Raw genomic sequence first — 20,790 nt, forward strand, 5'->3', positions numbered from 1 at the left:
GGTCTTTTGCCTTCAAATTTCAAAATTTATGATCTTTCTAATATCCTATCATGCCATTCATCCCCTAAATTTTTCAGAAGACCTTTGGGTCTAAAAGGAAATCCCAACAGTGAGATTGAAACATTTCGGAAAAAGATCAGGCTCAGGGAGACAAAACGTGTTGGGGGATGAATCAGAGCCCAGAGCCAGCGTCCCTGGGACAAAGTGTACTATGAGGGGGAGCAATCCTAGATGAGTTTGGATCTCCAGTCACATCCCAAACAAAATGAAGGCCTGCAATGCGTTTAAAAAATCGAACCAAATCCCACAGCAATTAGATGGGTGGTCTGGCTCCACAGCACTCCCTCTCCTCCACTCACCTCATCAGTGCGAGAGCAGCGTAAAGCCACAGCGCTCCGCCTACTCGGAGGGAGCAGCCCGGCACCAGGCCCAGCTGAGGTCCCAACCTCTGCATCTTCCACCAGCAAGGACCCAGTCACGGTCAAGCCTCCCTGTAATTACCACCGTCCTGGCCCATAGCATGCCGTGTTATTTAGAGAATCATCTCTTGCTCCTAGCGCGGATACTCCCAATACTGGAACTGCAGACACGCTCTGCTCAGAGCCAGCTGCCTGAAGCCATTGTGTCCTCACTCCGCCCATCCTGGGATTCCATCCTGACAGCTCTGTATACCCACACTTGGTAACACCATGTCGCATATACAACTGCAGAGCACACAGATGCTTCCAGGCACCCCACTGCCTCCACAGGGGCCCCACCCTAAGGGGTTGGGCCCAATGCATCCCTTGGATCTGATGGTCAAGTTCATAGCTGTAGGCTTCCCACTGTTGCTGATGTTGGCATTTTCCCAAGTGTTCTCCTTACTGCCCTGGTCCACTTTTGAATTGTAGCCCATAGTTTGAAAAACCCTTGTCTGAAGCATGCATGTCCTTTGGAGACCAAAAGAGAAAAGACAAAAAATGTAAGAAAGTTATTATTATATTATCACCTCCATAATTATTATCAGCTCCGTAATTTTTCATTCAAAAACCTAGAAACAAGCTATTTTATCTTCAGGTTAGTTTTTATTATCTTGGGAAATAAAATTTCTAATTATGTAGTTCTTACTATTGGGGCACAATATTTTTTCAGGGCTTAGAAGTCTCAAAAGTTCTTAGGCAAGACAGTTATCATCTCTGAACTGTCTTTCACTCCTTATCCCCAAAAGCTATTGATTACATATTGTTCGTGCCTAACGCTTCCTGGTACATAGTATGTGCTAAATAAATGTTGCTTCTATTTCTTCTCTACTTTTCTTCCCACCTCTTATAAACCCCATCTAAATCATTATTACTTGTACTGTTTGGGCTCTTGATTTATTCAGCCACTCCACAATCCCTGTTAAAGAGAACATGGAAGAGCTGGGAGATCTGACCCTTTTTTTTCCTTATGATGCTATCTGTTTCTAAATTATTCATGGAGGGAGCCTCAAACTCACATTGCCTGTTTCATCACCATAAAATGGGGAAAAGCATCAGTGTCTCTAATTTCTCTTTCTTGGGGAACGATGATGGGAAAACCAAAGCCAAGGGCGTTCCCACTGTATTCACTCCTTTCCTCCAAGATCATTCCCAACCTATACCGCTCCTCTACATCTAAGCTCAAAGTTGAGGCAATAAATCCTCTAAAAGATGTCACCTATCCCAGGAAGTGGATATCAACATCACCCTGCAGGAGCACTGGTACCAAAATGCAGGTTAGCAGACACAGCCAGCTGCTGGCCTGTCTGGGTCCAGTAGCCGTTTGGAAAGAGAACTCCCAGACTAGAAGCCTGAGTCAGTGTATTTAGCTGGCCCAGGGCAAACAGAAGAGTGAATGCTGTCCCCTTTCCTACCATGACACAGCAAGGCCCAACCAGAAGACTTGAGCACAGGAGATGGACAGTGCCTGCCAAATGCAAAAATCTGGAAAGAGGCTAAGAAGTAACCCCCAGAGAATTCCTTGTGTCTCAGTTCTCATCCTTTATCGCAGCAGAGGGCTGCCTGAACAGTATTCCTGTTCCAGGGCTTCCTATGGGGGTTTCTTTCCCAGTAACTTCAGTAACCAGTAGGGTGCCTTTGTGGTCAGCCCATGTGGGAACTGCCCAGCTCACCACAAACATGAGACTGGCCAAGACAAGATGACAAGTCCCATTTTCCTGGGTTAGATTCACAGCCCACCTCTAGATAACCTTCTGCTGCTTGAGACACCAGTGGCAGCATCACATTCTCTGTTTCATCTGAGTTTCTTTTATTCATGTCATAATCCTTCTTCAAATGCTGGGTGATCCTTGGCTGTTCTCTTGAAACTAAGAATATCCTAAGCGTCCTAAGGACACTCAGTGGGTTTGGGCCACACTTGGAAACTAGAGGACTTCACTCTTCAGTGGGTCACGTGGGCTATTTTATTGGAGAAACCCTAACTTCAATATCTCTAGGTCTTTCCTCATAGGCTGGTCAGTTTCACCAGAAAGGAGACCCTAATTTCCTAATTTAAGAGTGGAGAGAGAGTGGCCTTAATAACGATGCTGCCAACATTCAGAGAGTTTGATGATTAAGTCCAAAAATTTCACCCCTGTCTTTTCAGTTCAGTCCCCTGCCCATGGCTGTGCCTGGTGTCCAGGGTCCAGGGTACCCCTGGTTCAAACTCTCTAAAGAGTAAACCTTAAGATTTCTGCCAGGCCAGGGAAGGACAGGAAAATTGCAAAACTGTACCTGTGAGAGGGGAGGGGAATAAGAAAGAAAAAGCATGTATTATGTCAACAATTATTCTGACGTATCTGGAATCATTCCTTTGATACGCACCTCAGCTATCTGGGACCAGTATCCTGTGTTTTCACATCCTGAGTTTCCTCAGGGCTCACCGTGGGGAGTGGCTGCAGTCTGATGACTGCTAGATGGCACCACGTATTCTTCCCTCAGGGCTCACCAGCTCACCGGTGGTGGCTGCAATCTCTGTTGACTGTGACATCCTTTGTTTACTGATATGGCAGGCAATATTTTATTTCTCAGTAGCAAGTTGCTTAAAGGCTCTAAACTCCAGTTACCTCATCTGTTAAATGGGTTAATAAAACCTACCTTCACCATTGTGCAGCTCAGGAAGTGGGTCTCTTTTTTATCCCTATGCAGTGTATAGATTTTCAAGAACAAATTTCACTAAATTGTATGTGGGATATGAAGCCTCACATTTCCTTTTGAAAGGAAGAAAATGGCGGTGGGGGGGAGGAGTTTCTAGCACTATGCAAAATGCTTTTCATAAATTATGTACATTAACATTAGTAGCAGTCTTGTGAGACTAGTACTATTTCTATTTTACAGGTAACTAAACAGGGTTTAATGAAGGGAAATAATTGGCTCAAATACACTTGGTTAGTAAAAGAGCAGAGCTGCAAACCTATGCCTGCCGTATCTCAGGTTATGCTCTCACCAGTGCACCGTGCTACAGTATAACCAAACATTTACATTATAACTCTGATTAGAAATTTGTAGTTACAAATTAGGTGGGCTTCAGGTAAGAATCAATTCTTTCATTCTCAGAAAAATTGAAACCATATACCAGTATCGTTCAGTGCAAAGTATATGGGATGTATGGCTAATTGGAGCTGGTTCAAACTCTAGCTCCTTCATTTATTTCGAGAACAAAAATGAACTCTGCAAGGTAGTAGGATTTCTTTTGCAGGTTAAAGGCATTGGCAGTGCCGGTCTTCCAAGGGAGAAGTCGATACTCAAACAAAAGCCAACTCTGAGAAAGATAGTCCTAAGTACAGTGAGGAAGGGGAAGTCAGTCTCCCACTATGTCTGAACATTAAGACATAGACATTATGCACGTGAGACTTTATGCACTGAGGGTGGAAGGTGGCTTCTTCCACAGGAGATGGAATGAGACTAACCCCTGGGGGGCACATACTGAACATGAGTAACATGTAAGACACATTCTCCACAAAAGTATTTGTGTGTGTGTATACATATATATGTACATTTTTTTCTTATGTATTAATATATATGATACAGACAAAAAAGAATCTTAAGTATCACTGAATTTTTCCATATGATAGATCTATATACATACAATGCAGGTACTCCCTAGCCTTCAGGACAACCATTTTGAAAGTCTCATTTGAAAGTCAATGGCCTAGGGACTTCCCTGGTGGGTCCAGTGGATAAGACTCCACACTCTCAATGCAGGGGACCCAGGTTCAATCCCTGGTCGGGGAACTAGATTCTGCATGCATGCTGCAACTAAGAGTCCACATGCTGCAACTAAAAAAAGATCCCGCATGCCACAAACTAAGACCTGGCACAGCCAAAAATGAAAAAATCAATATTAAAAAAGTAAATGAAGTATAAAAAAAAATATTTGAAAGTCAATGGCGTGGCCTTTATGCAGCCCTTTTTCCAGGGACAGCCTGTGAGGCCTGCGTGCTGGCCAGTGTTGCTGGCCTCAGGTAGAAGACCTAAGGGCAAGAGGAGAAGGACTCTCCAGTGAAGAGTCTGGGTTACATGGTCCAATAACTTCTCTGTACTCAGAGAATCTCCGTCCAGTTTCAATTTTGAATGTTCTAAGGTTAACTTTTAGAAGAATAGCATTCTCTTTTGGCAAGAAGACTCTTCTACTCAGCGTGTTTTTCATTCTCCTATGAGTTTCAGCAAACGTAAAGCAGTAACCAAGGAAAGACATGAGACAAAAGTAATTATCTTGGTTCCTTAGGGCATAAAATAAAACTCCTTTCTTTCATTCTGTAATTTATTGTCTATCACTCTATTCATTTATAAAATCTAAAAATATGTATAGGCAACAATTTTTGGCTATATTACTGTTTGAAATTCAAAAACAGTCCTTCCAGTTCAGCATGCATTAAAATTGCATTAAATTGCATTAAATTAATTTTAATTGCATTAAAATTAAAATTCAGCATGCCGGATTTTTTTTTAAAAAAGCACAATTTTGGTGCCTGACTTAGCTGTCAGGAAAGTAAAGAAGTTCCTGGGAGGGCAGAAAAGATAAGAAGATGGGAATAAAATGAAGTAGGTGAGCTTGCTGTTATCCTGGGGAAACTGGCCTTCCCTACAGAAGGGGAGAAGCACATCATATGCTCAGCTCAGCTGGGTCTCCCAGTCCTAGCAGTTAGGAGCATTCCTCCCCCTTGAGGAAGAATGAGGAAGGAAGTTCCTCCCACTCTTTATCCTCCTGGGGCATGGAAAGATAGGTGCCCAGTTAGACCAAAGAAGATCTGCCCATTCACAGGAATTGTTTGCACAAAGCCGTATTTCCTTTCACGGATAAGCATATAAATACATGTACCACATATGCGCATAATGACATGCTAAATACTTGCTTCCAAAGTTCCATAAATATAAATCAAATATCTTTAATACGAAACACTTCTAAAGTCAAAGAAGTATCTAAAAAAAAGTTAAAAACACAAATTCTCATGCATTATTTCCCCCTTATATTTTCTGTTTTCCTGTATTAATTAATACTGTGCCATGATCTGGGAGCCCAGGATATTCAGGTACAGTTTTTTGATAAAGGAATAAAATATTTCTGAACAATTATCGTAACTATGCAAGAGCAATTCAGAGAGACATTAGCTCTATTTGGGGGCTGTTATTTAAGGAGCCTGCTCTCCCACAGCATAAATAGCTTCAAGAAGAGAAAGGGTAGACCCTGCTCTGAAGATATTCACCAGCACTTCCTACTTAGGACGACATTCCTGAATTCACAGTGTGCACAAGGCCCTCTGCCATTCTTTGTGTGGGCAGGTAGGGGAAAGAGATAGGTAACTGCCGATTGTATCTCTGTTTCACCTTGTGCCTCTATCCTACAGCCTGGTGAAGTAGGTAAGTGTACCAGGGCTGGCCAGATGAGGGCTTAGAAACCCTCTGATCATCTGGTTCGCCAACTAGGTGCCTAAGGCCCATAAACCAGAGCAAAGCCATATAGTTTACAAGATTGTAGGTAGGAGGTAGGAAAACCACAGGGATAATGCAGGAGCTGGTATCACCTGTAGGCCTGAAGTGGCAAGGAGGGCAAACTGTGTGGGGAGGGCAACTCTACCTGAGTGTGACTCTTGGTGGATGGATGCAGCCCACAGTACCCGCACAGGGGAAGGCTGGAGGAATAAATACGCTGTCCTCACTCTCCCTTTCCCCGCATTGCTTGCTGCAGAGGATAAAAGAGTCTGCTAATGCAGTCCACATCAGTCAGACTCCCAGAGGACAGAGCAGGATGGACAAGTGTAAAGAACGGATTTGGATGGAGCAAAAGGAGGATAATCAGCATAGTCATAAACGCAGCCCTAAAAATGAGACCCAAATGGATAGAAAGAATAAAATGATAAAATGTAGGCTACCCAAATATCTTGGGCATATCAAACAGGAGGGTGGGAGCAGCAAGAAGACATCCACGTTCTCCAGGGGAGTGAGGTGTGTTGAAAACTGCCAGGTTTTGTCAGAATTGGAATACGGCCAGCATAAGTGAGAGGGAATCAGTGGTTCCAGATCTAAATGCCTTGGGAAAAGCAAAGTTAGCAGAAACCAAGATACTTACCACTAACAGCAAAACAGGCCTGTTGCGTTCCATTAGAAAAGGGAGCAGCTGATTCCACAACCAAAACCTCACCCAACATAAGAACCTTAGAACATAGAGAAGTACATCAGAAAGAGGAAAAGCTCGAGAGACAAATGGACAGTTCAGTTGTGATGTGTTTTTAGTTTTCTTTTTTTCACTAATATGACAGCAGTAACATAAAGACATGTCTGTCTGTTGGGGAGTATACTACATACTGTCAGTGCTTCACCCATATCCCTCAGATCCCTTTATCAAATTTTTATGCATGCCAGCTTCAAACAAGCTTTCACAAAATTCCAACACCTGTCCCTGCTTCTCTTTGCCAGAAAGCTTGGCTCGGGATGCTGGAGACTGGTTTGCCTACTCAGGAGAGACAGAAGTTCCTGAGGATGTGCGTTCCTTTGAAGGCAACCCAGAATGAATGATTGATTAGTGTGAAAGCATAAATACTCCAGCTCCCTAAGGGTTAATGAAGACAGCTCCAAGATGTAAGGTAAACTGAAAGATCATAGCAGTGAGCACTGACAAAAACATTTAAGTAGAATCTGTGCTTCTTACAAAACACCGCCCTAAATGAGGCTAAATTTCTGACAGTGTGCATTGCATATCATACTTAGACCTGAGTCACTTGATCTAGGAAAAGACCCTTCTCATCCAGAGTTAGAGGAGGCTGAGGGACAGCCTGTACCCAGACAAACCAGCAAGAACAGAGAGCAATTGCTGTGGGAAAAGTGCACCATTCACCTCTGTTTTGAAATGCTGTCTGTTCTTTTCAAGTGTGTATAAAATCATAGGTCTGGAAATCAGACATGGCCTTTTAAAAAATAATCTTCTCAATCTCCTGGAGTCTTCTTTTTTTTGCCTCCACTAAATAGTTATTAAGCATCTATTGTATGCCAGTTACTCTCCTCAGCAACGTTGAGATAACCAGACAGACACCACAGACACTGCCCTCACTGAATTTATATTCTGTGTGAGGATCAGCCATGCATAAATAGGCAACTGCTTTATGTGCAGTAAATGTTCTAACAGGTTAAGTGAAGGGTGCTGTGGGAGCACATATAGAGGCACCTAGTCTTAATGGGAAAAGGAAGAAATGGGTATTTATGTTACAAATCTCTAAAAAATTTATTATAACTGACAAAGTGTCTTATGTGCTTCACAAAGCCCTATATTCCTGTCCTCCAATTTGGAGGATGCCAAAACTGTGGTAAAATTAATGAGATGAAGTCTTAGTGGATAAGGTTTATGTATCCAGAGAGAAAAGCAAGAAGAAAAGGTAGATGTACAATGCCCTTTCACTGTCATCCTACTAAGACAGGCAAGTAAAGAGAAGAAAATAATGTAAACTATGTTTAAATAATCAGGGTGATTACTTTTTATGAGCTACATATAGCCTTACTAGTACAGTGTGTCTGGCAAAGAGTAGACATTTCATAAAGGTATTAATCTATTTTTGGGAGTTTAAATTGGAATGAATTCACTGGGAAAGAAATATCAAATTCAAAACATCATGCCATTTGATGCTACAGTTTCCTGTGGAGAATCTATCCTGAGGAAATCACCATAAATCTAGCCAGAGATTTTTTACACAAAGGTGATAGTCACGGTATTAGTTATACTAATAAAACATTGGAGGATTTGAAACAGGACAAAAATGTTATAAAGTATGATACAGTCATATGAAATCATATGTAGCAAAACTATAATTTAAAGAATAATAACGAAAAACTCATGACAATAACATGCGGAAACATTTTGTAACATAAAATATAAAGTATAATCCTACTGAAAGAAAATGCTTCAAAATGAGAACCTTTCCTGATCTTTGCTTAGTAGTCGTAAGGGTAAATTTCTTTCTTAACAATTTTCTTACTTTCCAAATTCCTAAAAAATTTGTACTACTTCAAGACTCAGAAAAGAAAACGATCATAACTGGTTTTTTTTCATTAATAGACTTTTTTTTTTTAACAGTTTTAGGCTTACAGAAAATTGAACAGATAGTTCAGAGAGATTCCATATACCCCTTCTTCCTCATTCACAGTTTTCTCTATTAATACCTTGCCATTAGTGAGGTGTACACTTATTACAGTATATGAGCCAACATTAATACACTATAATTAAGTAAAGTCCGTAGTTTACATTAGGGTTCATTCTTTCTGTTGTACGGTTCTCTGGGCTTTGGTAAATGCATAATGTCACGTATCTACCATTACAGTAGCATCAGAGTAGTTTCACTGCCCTGAGATTACTCTGTGCTCCACCTAGTCATCCCTCTCGCCTTCTGCCATGGCAACCACTGATCTTTTTGCTGTTTCTATAGTTTTTCCTTTTCCAGAATGATTTCCCACTGGAGTCATTCAATATGTAGCCTGTTCACATTGGCTTCTTTCACCAAGCAATATGCATTAAAGGTCCCGCAATGTCTTTTCATGACTTGATAGCTCATTTCTTTTTATAACCACATAATATCTATTGTATGGATGTACCATTGTTTGCTTATGCATTTGTCTTTTGAAGGACATCTTGGTTGATTCCGTCAACCCAAGGGTTTTTTTTTGCAATTATGAATAAAGCTGCTATAAACATTCTTATGCAGGATTTTATGTAGACGTAAATTTCCAACTCATTTGGGTAAATACCTAAAGTGTGATTACTGAATCAAATGGAAAGATTCCCAAAGTAGCTGTACCATTTTGCACTCCCACTAGCAATGAATGAAAGTTCTTCTAGGTCCCCATCCTCACTAGCATATGGTATTGTCAGGTTTTTTTGGATTTTAGCCATTCTAATAGGTGTGTGGTAGTATCTAGGTGTCATTTTAATTTGCTATTCCTTAATGATGTATAATGTTGAACAACTTTTCAAACAGTTGTTTTCCGTGTGTATATCTTCTTGGGTGAGGTGTCTGTTCAGAATTTTGCCAATTTTTTTAAATCGGGTTGTTTGTTTTCTTATTGTTGACTTTTAAGATTCCTTTGTATATTTTGTGTATAAGTACTTTATTAGATGTGTGGTTTGCAAATATTTTTTCTTAGTCTGTGACTTGTCTGGTTTTTTTTTTAAGTATCTTTTGAAAAGCAGTTTTTAATTTTAATGAAATCCAGTGTATCAATTTTTTCTTTCATAGATTGTGCTTTTGGTGTTTTATCTAAAAACTCTTTGACTAACCTAAGGCCACTTAGAATTTCTCTGTATTATCTTCTATAATAAGATGTACAGCTTTGCATTTCACATTTAGGTCTATGATCCACTTTGAGTTAATTTTTGTGAGAGGTGTAAGGTCGGTGTCGAGATTCAATTTTTTTCATGTGGATGTGAATACCATTTGTTGAGAAGAATGCTTTCACCATTGAATTGCCTTTTGTCAAAAGAGCCATTGACTATATTTGTGTAGATCTATTTCTGGGCTCTCTAGTGTGTTCCATTGATCTATTTGTCTATACTTTCATCAGTAGCATTCTGTCTCAAGTATTATAGCTTTATAGTAAGTCCTGCAGTTGGGTAGGGTCAGTCTTCTGACTTTCCTCTTCTTCTTCAGTATTGTGTTTGCTATTCTGAGTCTTTTCCCTTTCCATACAAACTTTAGAATCAGCTTGTTGATATCCACAAAATAAGTTGCTGGGATTTGGGTTGTGATTGTATTGAATCTATAGATCAACATGGGAAGAGTTGACATCTTAATGATGTTTAGTCTTCCTATACATGAAGATAGTATATCTCCATTTATTTACATCTTCTTTCTGATTTCAAAATCAGAGTCTTGTATTTTTCCTTATGGAGATCTTATACATATATTATTAGATTTATTCCTAGGCACTTTTTTGCTTTGATGCTAATGTAAATGATATTGTGTTTTTAATTTTAAATCACAATGGTTCATTACTGGTATATATGAAATCAGTTTACTTTTGTATCTTAACCTTGTATGCTGCAACCTTGTTATAATTGCTATCTAATTCCAGGAGTTTTTAATGTCAGTACACTGGGATTTTCTACATGGACAATCATGTCAGCCACAAACAAAGAGTTTCGTTTCTTCCTTACCAATCTGTATATCTTTTTTTTTTTTTCTTGTCTTGTTGCAATAGCTAGGACTTCCAGCATGATGTTGAATAGAATTGGTGAGAAGAGACATCTTTGCTTTGTTCCAATCTTAGGGGGATAGCATTTAGTTTCTCACCATTAAATATTATGTTAGCTGTAGGTTTTTTGTAGGGGTTCTTCATCAAGTTGAGGAAGTTTTCCTTTATCCCTAGTTTGCTGGGCATTTTTATCATGAATTGGTGTAGGATTTTGTCAAATGCTTTTTGTGCATCTATTGATGAGATCATATGATTTTTCTTCTTTATCCTGTTGATGTGATGGATTACATCATTTGATTTTTGAATGTTGATCATTCTTGTATATCTTAAATAAATACAACTTGGTCATTGTAATTATTTTTACACATTGTTGGATTTAAGTTACTAACATTTTGTTGAGGAGTTTTGCATTTATAATCAAGAGAGATTGATCTGTAGGTTTCCTTTCTCTAATGTCTTTGTCTGGTTTTTGGGTTAGGGAAATGCTGGCCTCATAGAAAGAGTGGCAAAGTGTTTTCTCTTCATCTATTTTCTGGGAGATAGAATTCACCAGTGAAACCATTTGGGCCTGATCATTTCTGTTTTTGAAGGTTATTAATTGTTGATTCAATTTCCCTAATAGATAAAGGCCTGTCCAGGTTATCTGTTTCTCTGTGTGTGAATTTTGGTAGACTGTGTCTTTTAAGGAATTGGTCTATTTCATCCAAGTTATAAAATTTGCAGGCATAGAGTTCATGGGATTAATAGTTGGCCCCTCTTTTATTTCTGTTATTAGTGATTCTTGTCTTCTCTGTTTTCTTCTTGGTGAACCTGGCTAAAGGCTTATCAATTTTATTGATCTTTTCAAAGAACCAACTTTTAGTTTTGTTGATTTTCTCTAATATTCCTCTGTTTTCAATTTCACTGACTTCTCTAATTTCTTTTCTTTCTTTTTTTTTTTTTTGAGCCACTCTGCGTGGCTTGTGGGATGTTAGTTCCCCGACTAGGGATTGAACCCAGGCACTCGGCAGTGACAGCACAGAGTCCTAACCACTGGACCACCAGGGAATTCCCTGACTTCTCTAATTTTTATTATTTCCTTTCTTCTGTTTGCTGTAGATTTGTATTGCTTTTCTTTTTCCTAGTTTCCTAAGGTGGAAGCTTGGATTATTGATTTTGGATCTTTCTTCTTTTATAATATATACATTCACTACTATAAACTTCCTTCTTTGCACTGCTTTTACTGCATCCCACAAATTTTAATAAGTTATATTATCATTTTTATTTAATTAAAAATATTTTTTAATTTTTCCTGTGACTTCTTTGACTCATGTGCTCTTTAGAAGTGTGTTGCTTAATCTCAAAATATCTCTGAATGTTTCTCCTATTTTTGTATTGTTGATTTCTGTTGAATTCCATTGTGGTCTGAGAGCATATTTTGTGTGATTTCTATTTTTTTAAATTTGCTCAGGTGTGTTTCATGGTACAGAATGTGGTCTGTCTTGGTGAATGTTGCATATGAGCTTGAGAAGAATGTGTATTCTGCTGTTGTTGGATGAAGTATTCTAGAAATGTCAGTTAGATCAAGTTGATTGATAGTGTTGTTCAGTATGACTATATTTTACTGATTTTCTGGCTTCTGCATCTGTCAATTTACTGATAGAGGGGTGTTGAAGTCTCTGGCTATAATAGTGGATTCATCTATTTCTCCTACCAGTTACATTAGTTTTTGCCTCACATTTTTTGATGCTTTGTTTTCTGGTATGTGCACTTAAGAATTCTTATGTCTTCTTGGAGAATTGACCCCTTTATTATTATGTAATGCCTTCTTTATCCTTGATAATTTTCCTTGTTCAGAAATCTGATGTGTCTTAAATTAATATAGATAAGCTGGCTTTCTTTTGATTAGTGTTAGCATGGTATATCTTTCTCCATCCCTTTACTTTTAATCTGTGTCTTTATATTTAAAGTAGGTTGTTTATAGACCGCATATCACTAGATCTTATTATTTTATCTTCTGTCAGTTTCTTTTAATTGGTGCATTTAGACTATTCATATTTAAAGTAATTATTGATATAGTTGAATTCATGTCTGCAATATTTGAATGTTTTCTATTTGCTGCACTTGTTCTTTCTTTTTTACTTTCCATTATTGTTCTACCATCTCTAGTTTTAATTGAACTTTATATTATTCCATTTTCTCCTCTCTTAGCATATCAATTATACTTCTTTTTCTATTTTTGGTGTTTACCCCAGACTTTGAATTGTACCTTTATAACTAATGTAAGTTTACTTTCAAATAACACTATATCACTTCATGGGTATAGAAGGTACCTTTATAACAGAGTATTCCCAATTTCCCCTTCTCATCCCTTATGACATTGCTGTCATTCATTTCACCTATCCATAACCATGGTTACCTCATTACCCATTACGTTGGTGCTATTATCATTTGAACAAATATTTATCTATTAGATCAGCTAAGAATTTAAAATTAAAAGTTTTATTTTACCTATATTTATTCCTCCTCTAAAACTCATCCTTTTTTATGTAGATCTCAGTTTCTGACATATTTTCTTCTCTAAAGAACTCCTTTAACATTCTTGCAAGGCAGGTCTACTGGCAACAAATTCAGTTTTTGTTTTTCCGAGGAGGATAACTTTACTGGATACAAAATCTAGATTGGTGGGATTTTTTTCTTTCAATACTTTAAATACATCATTCCACTCTCCTCTTGCATGGTTTCTGAAGAGAAGCATTTTGTACTTCTTATCCATGTATCTATACAGGTAAGGTAGGTATTTTTCCTCTGGCTTCTTTCAAGGTTTTCTCTTTGTCTAGTTTTCTGCCATTTGAATGTAATATGGCTAAGTGTAGATTTTTTGGTATTTATCATGCTTGGTTTCACTGAGTTCCTACATCTGTAGTTTCATGTCTGTCATTAATTTTAGAAAATTCTCAACTGTTATTTCAGTTTTTTCTTTGGTTCCTTTCTTTTTTCTTTTCTGGTATTCTCATTATATGTGTGTTATACCTTTTATAATTGTCGCATGGTTCTTGGATATTCTGCTCCATATTTTTCATTCTTTTTTCCTCTTTATATTTCAGTTTGGGAAATTTCTATTGACATATCTTCAAGATCACTGATTCTTTCCTCTACCATGCCCAGTCTGTTAGTGAGCCCATCAAAGACATTTTTCATTTTTGTCACAGTGTTTTGATTTCTAATATTTCCCTTTGATTCTCTCTTAGAGTTTCCATCTCTCTGCTTACATTACCCACTGTTCTTGCTAATTTTTAGAATCTTTAGCACATTAAACATAATTGTTTTAAATTCCTTGTCTGAGAATTCTGACATCTCTGCTATACCTGAGTCTGGTACTTTTGGTTGCTTTGTCTCTTCAGACTTTGTTTTATATTGCCCTTCAGTGTACCTTGCTATTTTTTTGTCAAAAGACAGGCATGATGTTTTGGGTAATAGGAACTGAGGTAAATAGGATTTTAGTGTGAGGTTTTATGTTTATCTGGTTAGGATTTATGCTGTGTTTACTGTTTGCTATAGCTGTAGGTATCTGAGGCTTCAGTTTTCTCTAGTGTCATTTTTTTCTCCCCTTTTGTCTTTTGATTTCCCTAGAAAATCTTTCTCAATTAGAGTCTGAGCCTTGCAGTTCTTTCAGCTCTATAGCCTGTTATAAAGAAGACTTGTTGGGACAGGAAGACTAAAGGGAACAGGAGGATCAGGAGTTGGATATTTCCCACCTCCAACATAGTTTAGGTTCTGGTAAAGTAGTTTCCCTTGAGGGCAGGCAGAGAACAGAAAGCCCTGAGTGTGTTTTAAAATGGTTACTCCACCCCCACCCCCACCCAAAGCTGGAGGAGATTTTCCCTGAGAACCTGGTGGTGTTCCTGGAGGTAAAACCCACAAAAGTGTTGGTGCTTCACTAAGACTGAGTCCCCAAGAGCTTTTACATTTCGAGATAGTCCATAATCATCCTCCAGCAATTCATCAGCTACTGTTTAAGTGTTACTACCAATACATGTATACCAGCTCCAGCAGCTTCTGCTCTAAGTAAACTGTGATTCTGTATTCTCAACTCTCTCTCCAGTTTTCTGGGAGTCAGTTTGTCCTGTGACCCCAATTCTCTGTTGGATCTAAGAAGAGTTGTTAACTTTTCAGTTTGTTCAGATTTTTTCTTATTGTGAGAATGACTATGATAGCTTCCAAGCTCTTTACCTCTTGGGACTGAAACCAACCTTTTTTTTTTTTTTTTAATAGATAAATGAGCGAATATATAAAAGTTTGTTGAATTGAAAGTGCTTGCCATTCTAGCACCTTATGTATTCAATGGCTCTGCCCCCACTACAGCAACAAGCAAACAAAGGTACAGTTAGTCAAACCATGGGGTAGGGACAGAAAATCAAGAGAATTTAAAATGTTATCAGAGCTGAAGGTACCATGAGTTTGCTGTGTTGCCTCTTCTTTTCTCTTTCCTACTCACACCCTGTCCCTTGTCTCTTCTGTATTTGATTCCTCTTCTTCTTGCCCAGCAATGTCCTCTGCACACTCCTCTTTAAACCATTTCTTTTTCTTAAATACATTTATTTATTCATTTATTTATTTATTTATTTATTTTTGGCTGTGTTGGGTCTTCACTGCTGCACACAGGCTTTCTCTAGTTGTGGTGAGTGGGGGCAACTCTTTGTTGTGGTGCGTGGGCTTCTCATTGCGGTGGCTTCTCTTGTTGCGGAGCATGGGCTCTAGGCATGTGGGCTTCAGTAGTTGTGGCACGTGGGCTCTAGAGCACAGGCTCAGTAGTTGTGGCGCATGGGCTTAGTTGTTCCGCGGCATGTGGGATCTTCCCAGACCAGGGCTCAAACCCGTGTCCCCTGTGTTGGCAAGTGGGTTCTTAACCACTGCACCACCAGGGAAGTCCCTAAACCATTTCTATTGGAAGATACACCTTTGAATGCCCTTTTATAGAATTTTAAAACAAAAAAAGGGGTCTCTAAATATGTATAGATAAATATGTAAATAAATATAATAGATATAGAGATATGCTTGTATATGCCTATACCATTTCTAGGATTAGTTACATCTAAGGGAAGAACAGAGACATGGAAGAACTAAAGGGAAAGAAAAGCTTATTTTTACTATGTTCTTTTTTATACTGTTTAATTTTTTACTATGTATATGTATGCTCTTGAAAAAAATACATTTAAATGGAAGTTAATCACCCACTCTTAATCATTGCTATCTAAAAACAAACAAACAAGCTACAGCAAACATCATATTCAGGAGCAAAAACCTGAATGCTTTTACCCTAAGGTCATAAACAAGACAGGGATATCCATTATTTTTACCTCTGCTCATCATTGTATTGGATGTCTTAGTGCAATGAGGAAAATAAAAGATCATTAAGAAAGAATTAATCCTGCCTTTATTTGCAGATGGCATGATTGTGTATGTAGAAATACAAAAAAAAATTGAAAATTAAATTTTAATAATCCATTTAAAGTAGCAAAAGATATCAAATTCCTAGGGATAAATATAATGTCAACTTCAAAACAAGACAAGAATGTCTTTTCTTAACACTTCCAGGGAACACTGTACTGGTAGTATATACCACCTTGGCTCCAACCCAAATTCTCTCCATCTAGTCCCATAAAAACATTGTCACATGATCATCAAATAGATCCATATAAAGCCAATACAACTGAAAGAGGAGAGATGGCCTTCTCCATAAATGATCCTAAAGCAATTTAATATCTTGAAAAAATACATGTATTCATGATGTATAATATCATGAAAAAATAAACTTATTCCCTCATACCATTCATGATAACTAATTTAAAATTGATAAAATATATAAATATTAAAGGACAAACAATAAAGCTTTCAAAAGAAAACATAGGAATATATTTGTAATTTTGTAATAAACAAAGATTAAACAGGACACAGCATTAACAGTATAATAAATTGAACTTCATTAAAATTAAAAGATCTATTACTATAAAACATTGCTAAGAATAGCCATGTGAATAGCCACAGGCTGAGCAAATGTATATGTCTGAAAAACAACTCATATCCAGAATATGCTTTCTTAAAGCTCAAATTAATAATAATTTTAAAAGACTAACACTATTTTTAAGTGGACAAAAGACTTGAACAGGCACTTCACAAAGGTGATGTCTAAATTCTAAAGAATATAGTAAGAAGTGCTCAAAATCATTATTTATTAGGGAAATGTAAAAAAAGACTAAAGTGATAGTGCACTACACACCCAAAAGAGTAGGTAAGATGAAAAGGACTGAAAATAACAAATGTTCAGAAGAAAGAGGAGCATCCTTACCTGGAAACTACTGGGAGTGCAAATCAATTTAAATATCTTGGAAGACAGTTTATTAGTATTTAAGAAGCCTAGAAGTATGCCTATCCTGTGACCCAGTAATCCACATCTAGCTATAGAACCAAGATAAATAAGTGTAAATTCAAAAAAAAAAAAGCTACATGCTCAAGAATGTTCATAGCAGTTTTATTAATAATATGCAGAAACTGAAAACATGCTAAATGTTTATTAAGAGGATAATTGAAATATAAATTGCTCTATATCCATACAATGGAATACTAAACAGCAATAACCAAGAGCAAAATACCTACACATACAACGTTATAGATGAATTTCACACTATACTTTGTATTGAGAGAAAGAAGCCAGAAATTTTTTAAAAAAGTAAATGTAATACTTAACATTTACATGAAGCTCAAGACCGAGTAAAGTGAATCTGTAATGATAAAAGTAAGAATAGTAGGTATTTCCAGAAAGAGAGTGGGTAGTAATATTTACTGGGAAGGGGCAGGCAAGAATATTCTGAAATGATAAAAAATCCTCTATATCTTGGTATAGGTGGTGGTTACATAGCCTTATGTATGTGAAAAAATTAATTGAGCACTTAAAATTTGTGCACTTTGCTATATATAGCTTACACTTCAATTTAAATGGAGGTGGGGTTGTTTTTTTATTTACCAATATTGTACTGATTCTCCATCACCCCCACTGTACCCTCAATCCATAAATATCCTGAATTCAGCTAATTTTCCCTCTGCCATACAGTCTGAAAGCACAATCCTCCATTGCACTTTCATTCTTTTTATTACATCCTCATTGAACAGAACCATGTCAAAGGACAAAACTAAACGTGTATCCAGAATCTCCCTTTTTTCTAATGGAACAGAACTTTTCTAAGAAAAGTTCAAAAGTCAAAGTATGTTGCAAACAGGTCACATAGTGTTGCTTCTCATAATGTGTTCAGACTAAAAAACAAAAATGTTCTTCTGAGTCTTTATATAAAGCTGTACCTCCATTTGCCCAATACTGTGAATATATGACCTGTCTTGAGACCACCATCTGTTTTCCTTATGCCCTACTATTAAAAGATCAGAGCTATATGCAGTGCCTTAAAATACAACGGCATCTGCCTTCCTAATAGCTGGTTGGTTGGTTGGTTGTTACTGCTCTAATGGCTCCCTTCCACCCAAAGCTATCTATTACTCAGTTACATCATTCAGACCCTTGAAGTGAGGCTCCAAGTTCTATCATATTAGTGTGGAAATAATGAATGAAGTTCATATCCAACATCTTTAACTCCCTTAAATCTGTATATCTCTCCATTAGAAGGTCTAATAAGTTAGCCTGTGTCCTTAGAGCTCTGTACACCACCTCAGTGGGCACTATGCTTGATTCTGTATGGAACTTTATTTCATACCCAAAAATATTGAAACATTTTTTATAATTTTGCCAAGACAAAATCACCAAATTTTTCACCTCCAACATTCTTACAAAAATATTCCAAAAATTAACCATTGAAAAGTTGCATGACATCACTGTAAATAGAATTAGGTTTTTTTAAATGCAAAAATAAAAACCTCTGAAATGAGGGACTTCCCTGGCAGTCCAGTGGCTAAGACTCTGCGCTCCCACTGCAGGGGGCACAAGTTCAATCCCTGGTCAGGGAACTAAGATCACGCATGCTGTGCGGTATGGCCAAAAAGAAAAAAGAAAAAAAAATCACACACACAGACACACACACAAAAACCTTTGAAATGAAATCTTCCAAGGAAAAGGTGGATCAAGAAAGCATGGCTAAAGGAAAGCAGAGCAAAGTAGATTCAAATTGAAGGGCCTAGATCTGATCCCAGCTCTGGCACCAGGTACATGTGTGTCCATGGGCCACCTGAAAATATTTATGAGTCACCAGTGTGTAATGTGTCATATGAGGGGCTGGATTAAATCATTTCTGAGACCTATTTAAGAGTAACCTTCTATGACTGTGAAAACTGTTTTCATAAAACAAAGAATGATTGGAATAGTTAGGCTGGAGTAAGGAGTAAAGAAATATAATGCTTAAGAGCAAGTTAAAAATTTTCTTTAACTATAGGAGAACAAGCACTGGCTGACATTTGTTTCCTTCACTGAAAAAAATTTTTTTTAATTGATAAAGCTTTGGAGCTCCTTTCTCAATCATTTTCAAGAGAAGATTTTTCCGCTTAAGGTTTTCTTCAGGGCAACTTTGACATCCTTATCCCTCAGGCTATAGATTAATGGGTTGAACAGGGGCACAACAGCAGTAAAGAATACGGAGGACACTTTCCCATGGCCAAGGGGTAAAATAGAAGGTGGTTTGAGGTACATAAAAGCTCCTAACCCAAAGAAAAGAGAAACCGCAATTATATGGGAACTCTATCACAGAGGATATGTTATCTGCAGCCATTCTCCTCTAGGAGAACCTGTGAGGGGAAAAGAAAAGAGTCACTGAACAAAATAGAGGCAACATATTATGGAAGTTAATGGAAGTTATGGAGGTGAGATGGAGAAGAAAATAAAAGGAACATTTACTGAGCACTAACTATGGGATAGGCACAGTTCTACATGCTGTGTGGCATTTTGATTATCCCCATATGACAGATGAGGACATTGGACCTAAGTGACTTGCACAAAACCCAGTGCTCCTAAGTTTCAGCAGAAGGTGAATGAATACAGCTCGTCTGGTTCACAGCGTTTGAGCTTGTAACCACGCTGCCACAGGACAGACCAGGTCAGCAGGCACTCACCCTCCTTCTGCTTGGAGTCACACTGCTGTGCTCCACTGGCTCTCATCCATCTCCTTCATGGAGACTCAAATGCCCTGGTGAAAAGAAGGTGAAAACTCGGAGCTCAGAGGCCTCTGCTTCTGCTTCTCTACTTTAAGGATCAAAACCTCTAGTTTATCTTGATTCTCTTGCTGAGCAGAAGAACAAGATCTCTGATTGTGGCTTTGCCCCAAGCCTCCTGTCCAGCTTCCAGGGATGAAACAGCATCCTTTCCTAATGCACAGGAGACTAAAGAGTTTTATTCTGGATTAGAGATCTCAGTTGACCTAGTTACAAGAGACTCCCTCAACATCACTGCTCCAGAGACCACCTTCCCTAAGGAAGAAGAAATGTTTATTTACATCTTTGATAATGCTTGACACGGCTTTTAATGACCTCTTCTTTTATTCAGGTTATATCTTTTAAAGCACAATTAAGAGCAAAGTAGTGTAGGAAAAATAATTCTTGCTACCATGTATTGAGCACTTACCATGTACCAAACACTGTATCTGACCCAGGACCCTCATATGACACCAAGTATCTAAAGCAATGCACAAACAATTTTATCTTGTTTATTCCTCACAACAACATTATATATTAGACCTATTAATCTCTACTTTAAAAGTGAGGAGCATACACTGCTAGAAGTTCCCGAATCTTGAGTCAAAACCTAGCCTGTTCAACTCCAAACTTCTTAGCCTTAATCACTGTGCTACAATACCTCCCTGTAAGTGACAATGAAATCTCTGAATCAGCATTTTTACTTTCTAGGATCTCATGAGATTCTTTATAGATAAAAACAAGTACTTAAATAATTTTAATGGAATGTAGAAAGTATTAGAGCCAAGAAGGGTAAAATTAGGGGTATTGGACTTCAGAGGAGGATATTCATTATTTCAGTCACCTCTAAAATATACCAAGAATTATTTGCACCTTCTCCAAGCTTAAACCTAAAGTAACTTTCTCTGATTTTTCTCCACTACTTGATCATGCAGTTTAATCTTGATTACTA

General features: G+C 37.8%; 1 protein-coding gene and 1 pseudogene across 2 annotated transcripts in view; both read right to left on the reverse strand.

The window, feature by feature from the left end:
- TMEM225 (transmembrane protein 225) overlaps positions 1-20,790 on the reverse strand; it is a 193,825-nt gene that overhangs the window by 152,597 nt on the left and 20,438 nt on the right. The window lies entirely within an intron of this gene.
- LOC309604861 (olfactory receptor 8B8-like) overlaps positions 1-20,790 on the reverse strand; it is a 153,634-nt pseudogene that overhangs the window by 105,129 nt on the left and 27,715 nt on the right. The gene's annotated exons all lie outside the window — the stretch shown is intronic.

This window comes from Balaenoptera borealis (genome assembly GCF_965194805.1).
Source record: "Balaenoptera borealis genome assembly, chromosome: 11".
Lineage (NCBI taxonomy): Eukaryota > Metazoa > Chordata > Mammalia > Artiodactyla > Balaenopteridae > Balaenoptera > Balaenoptera borealis.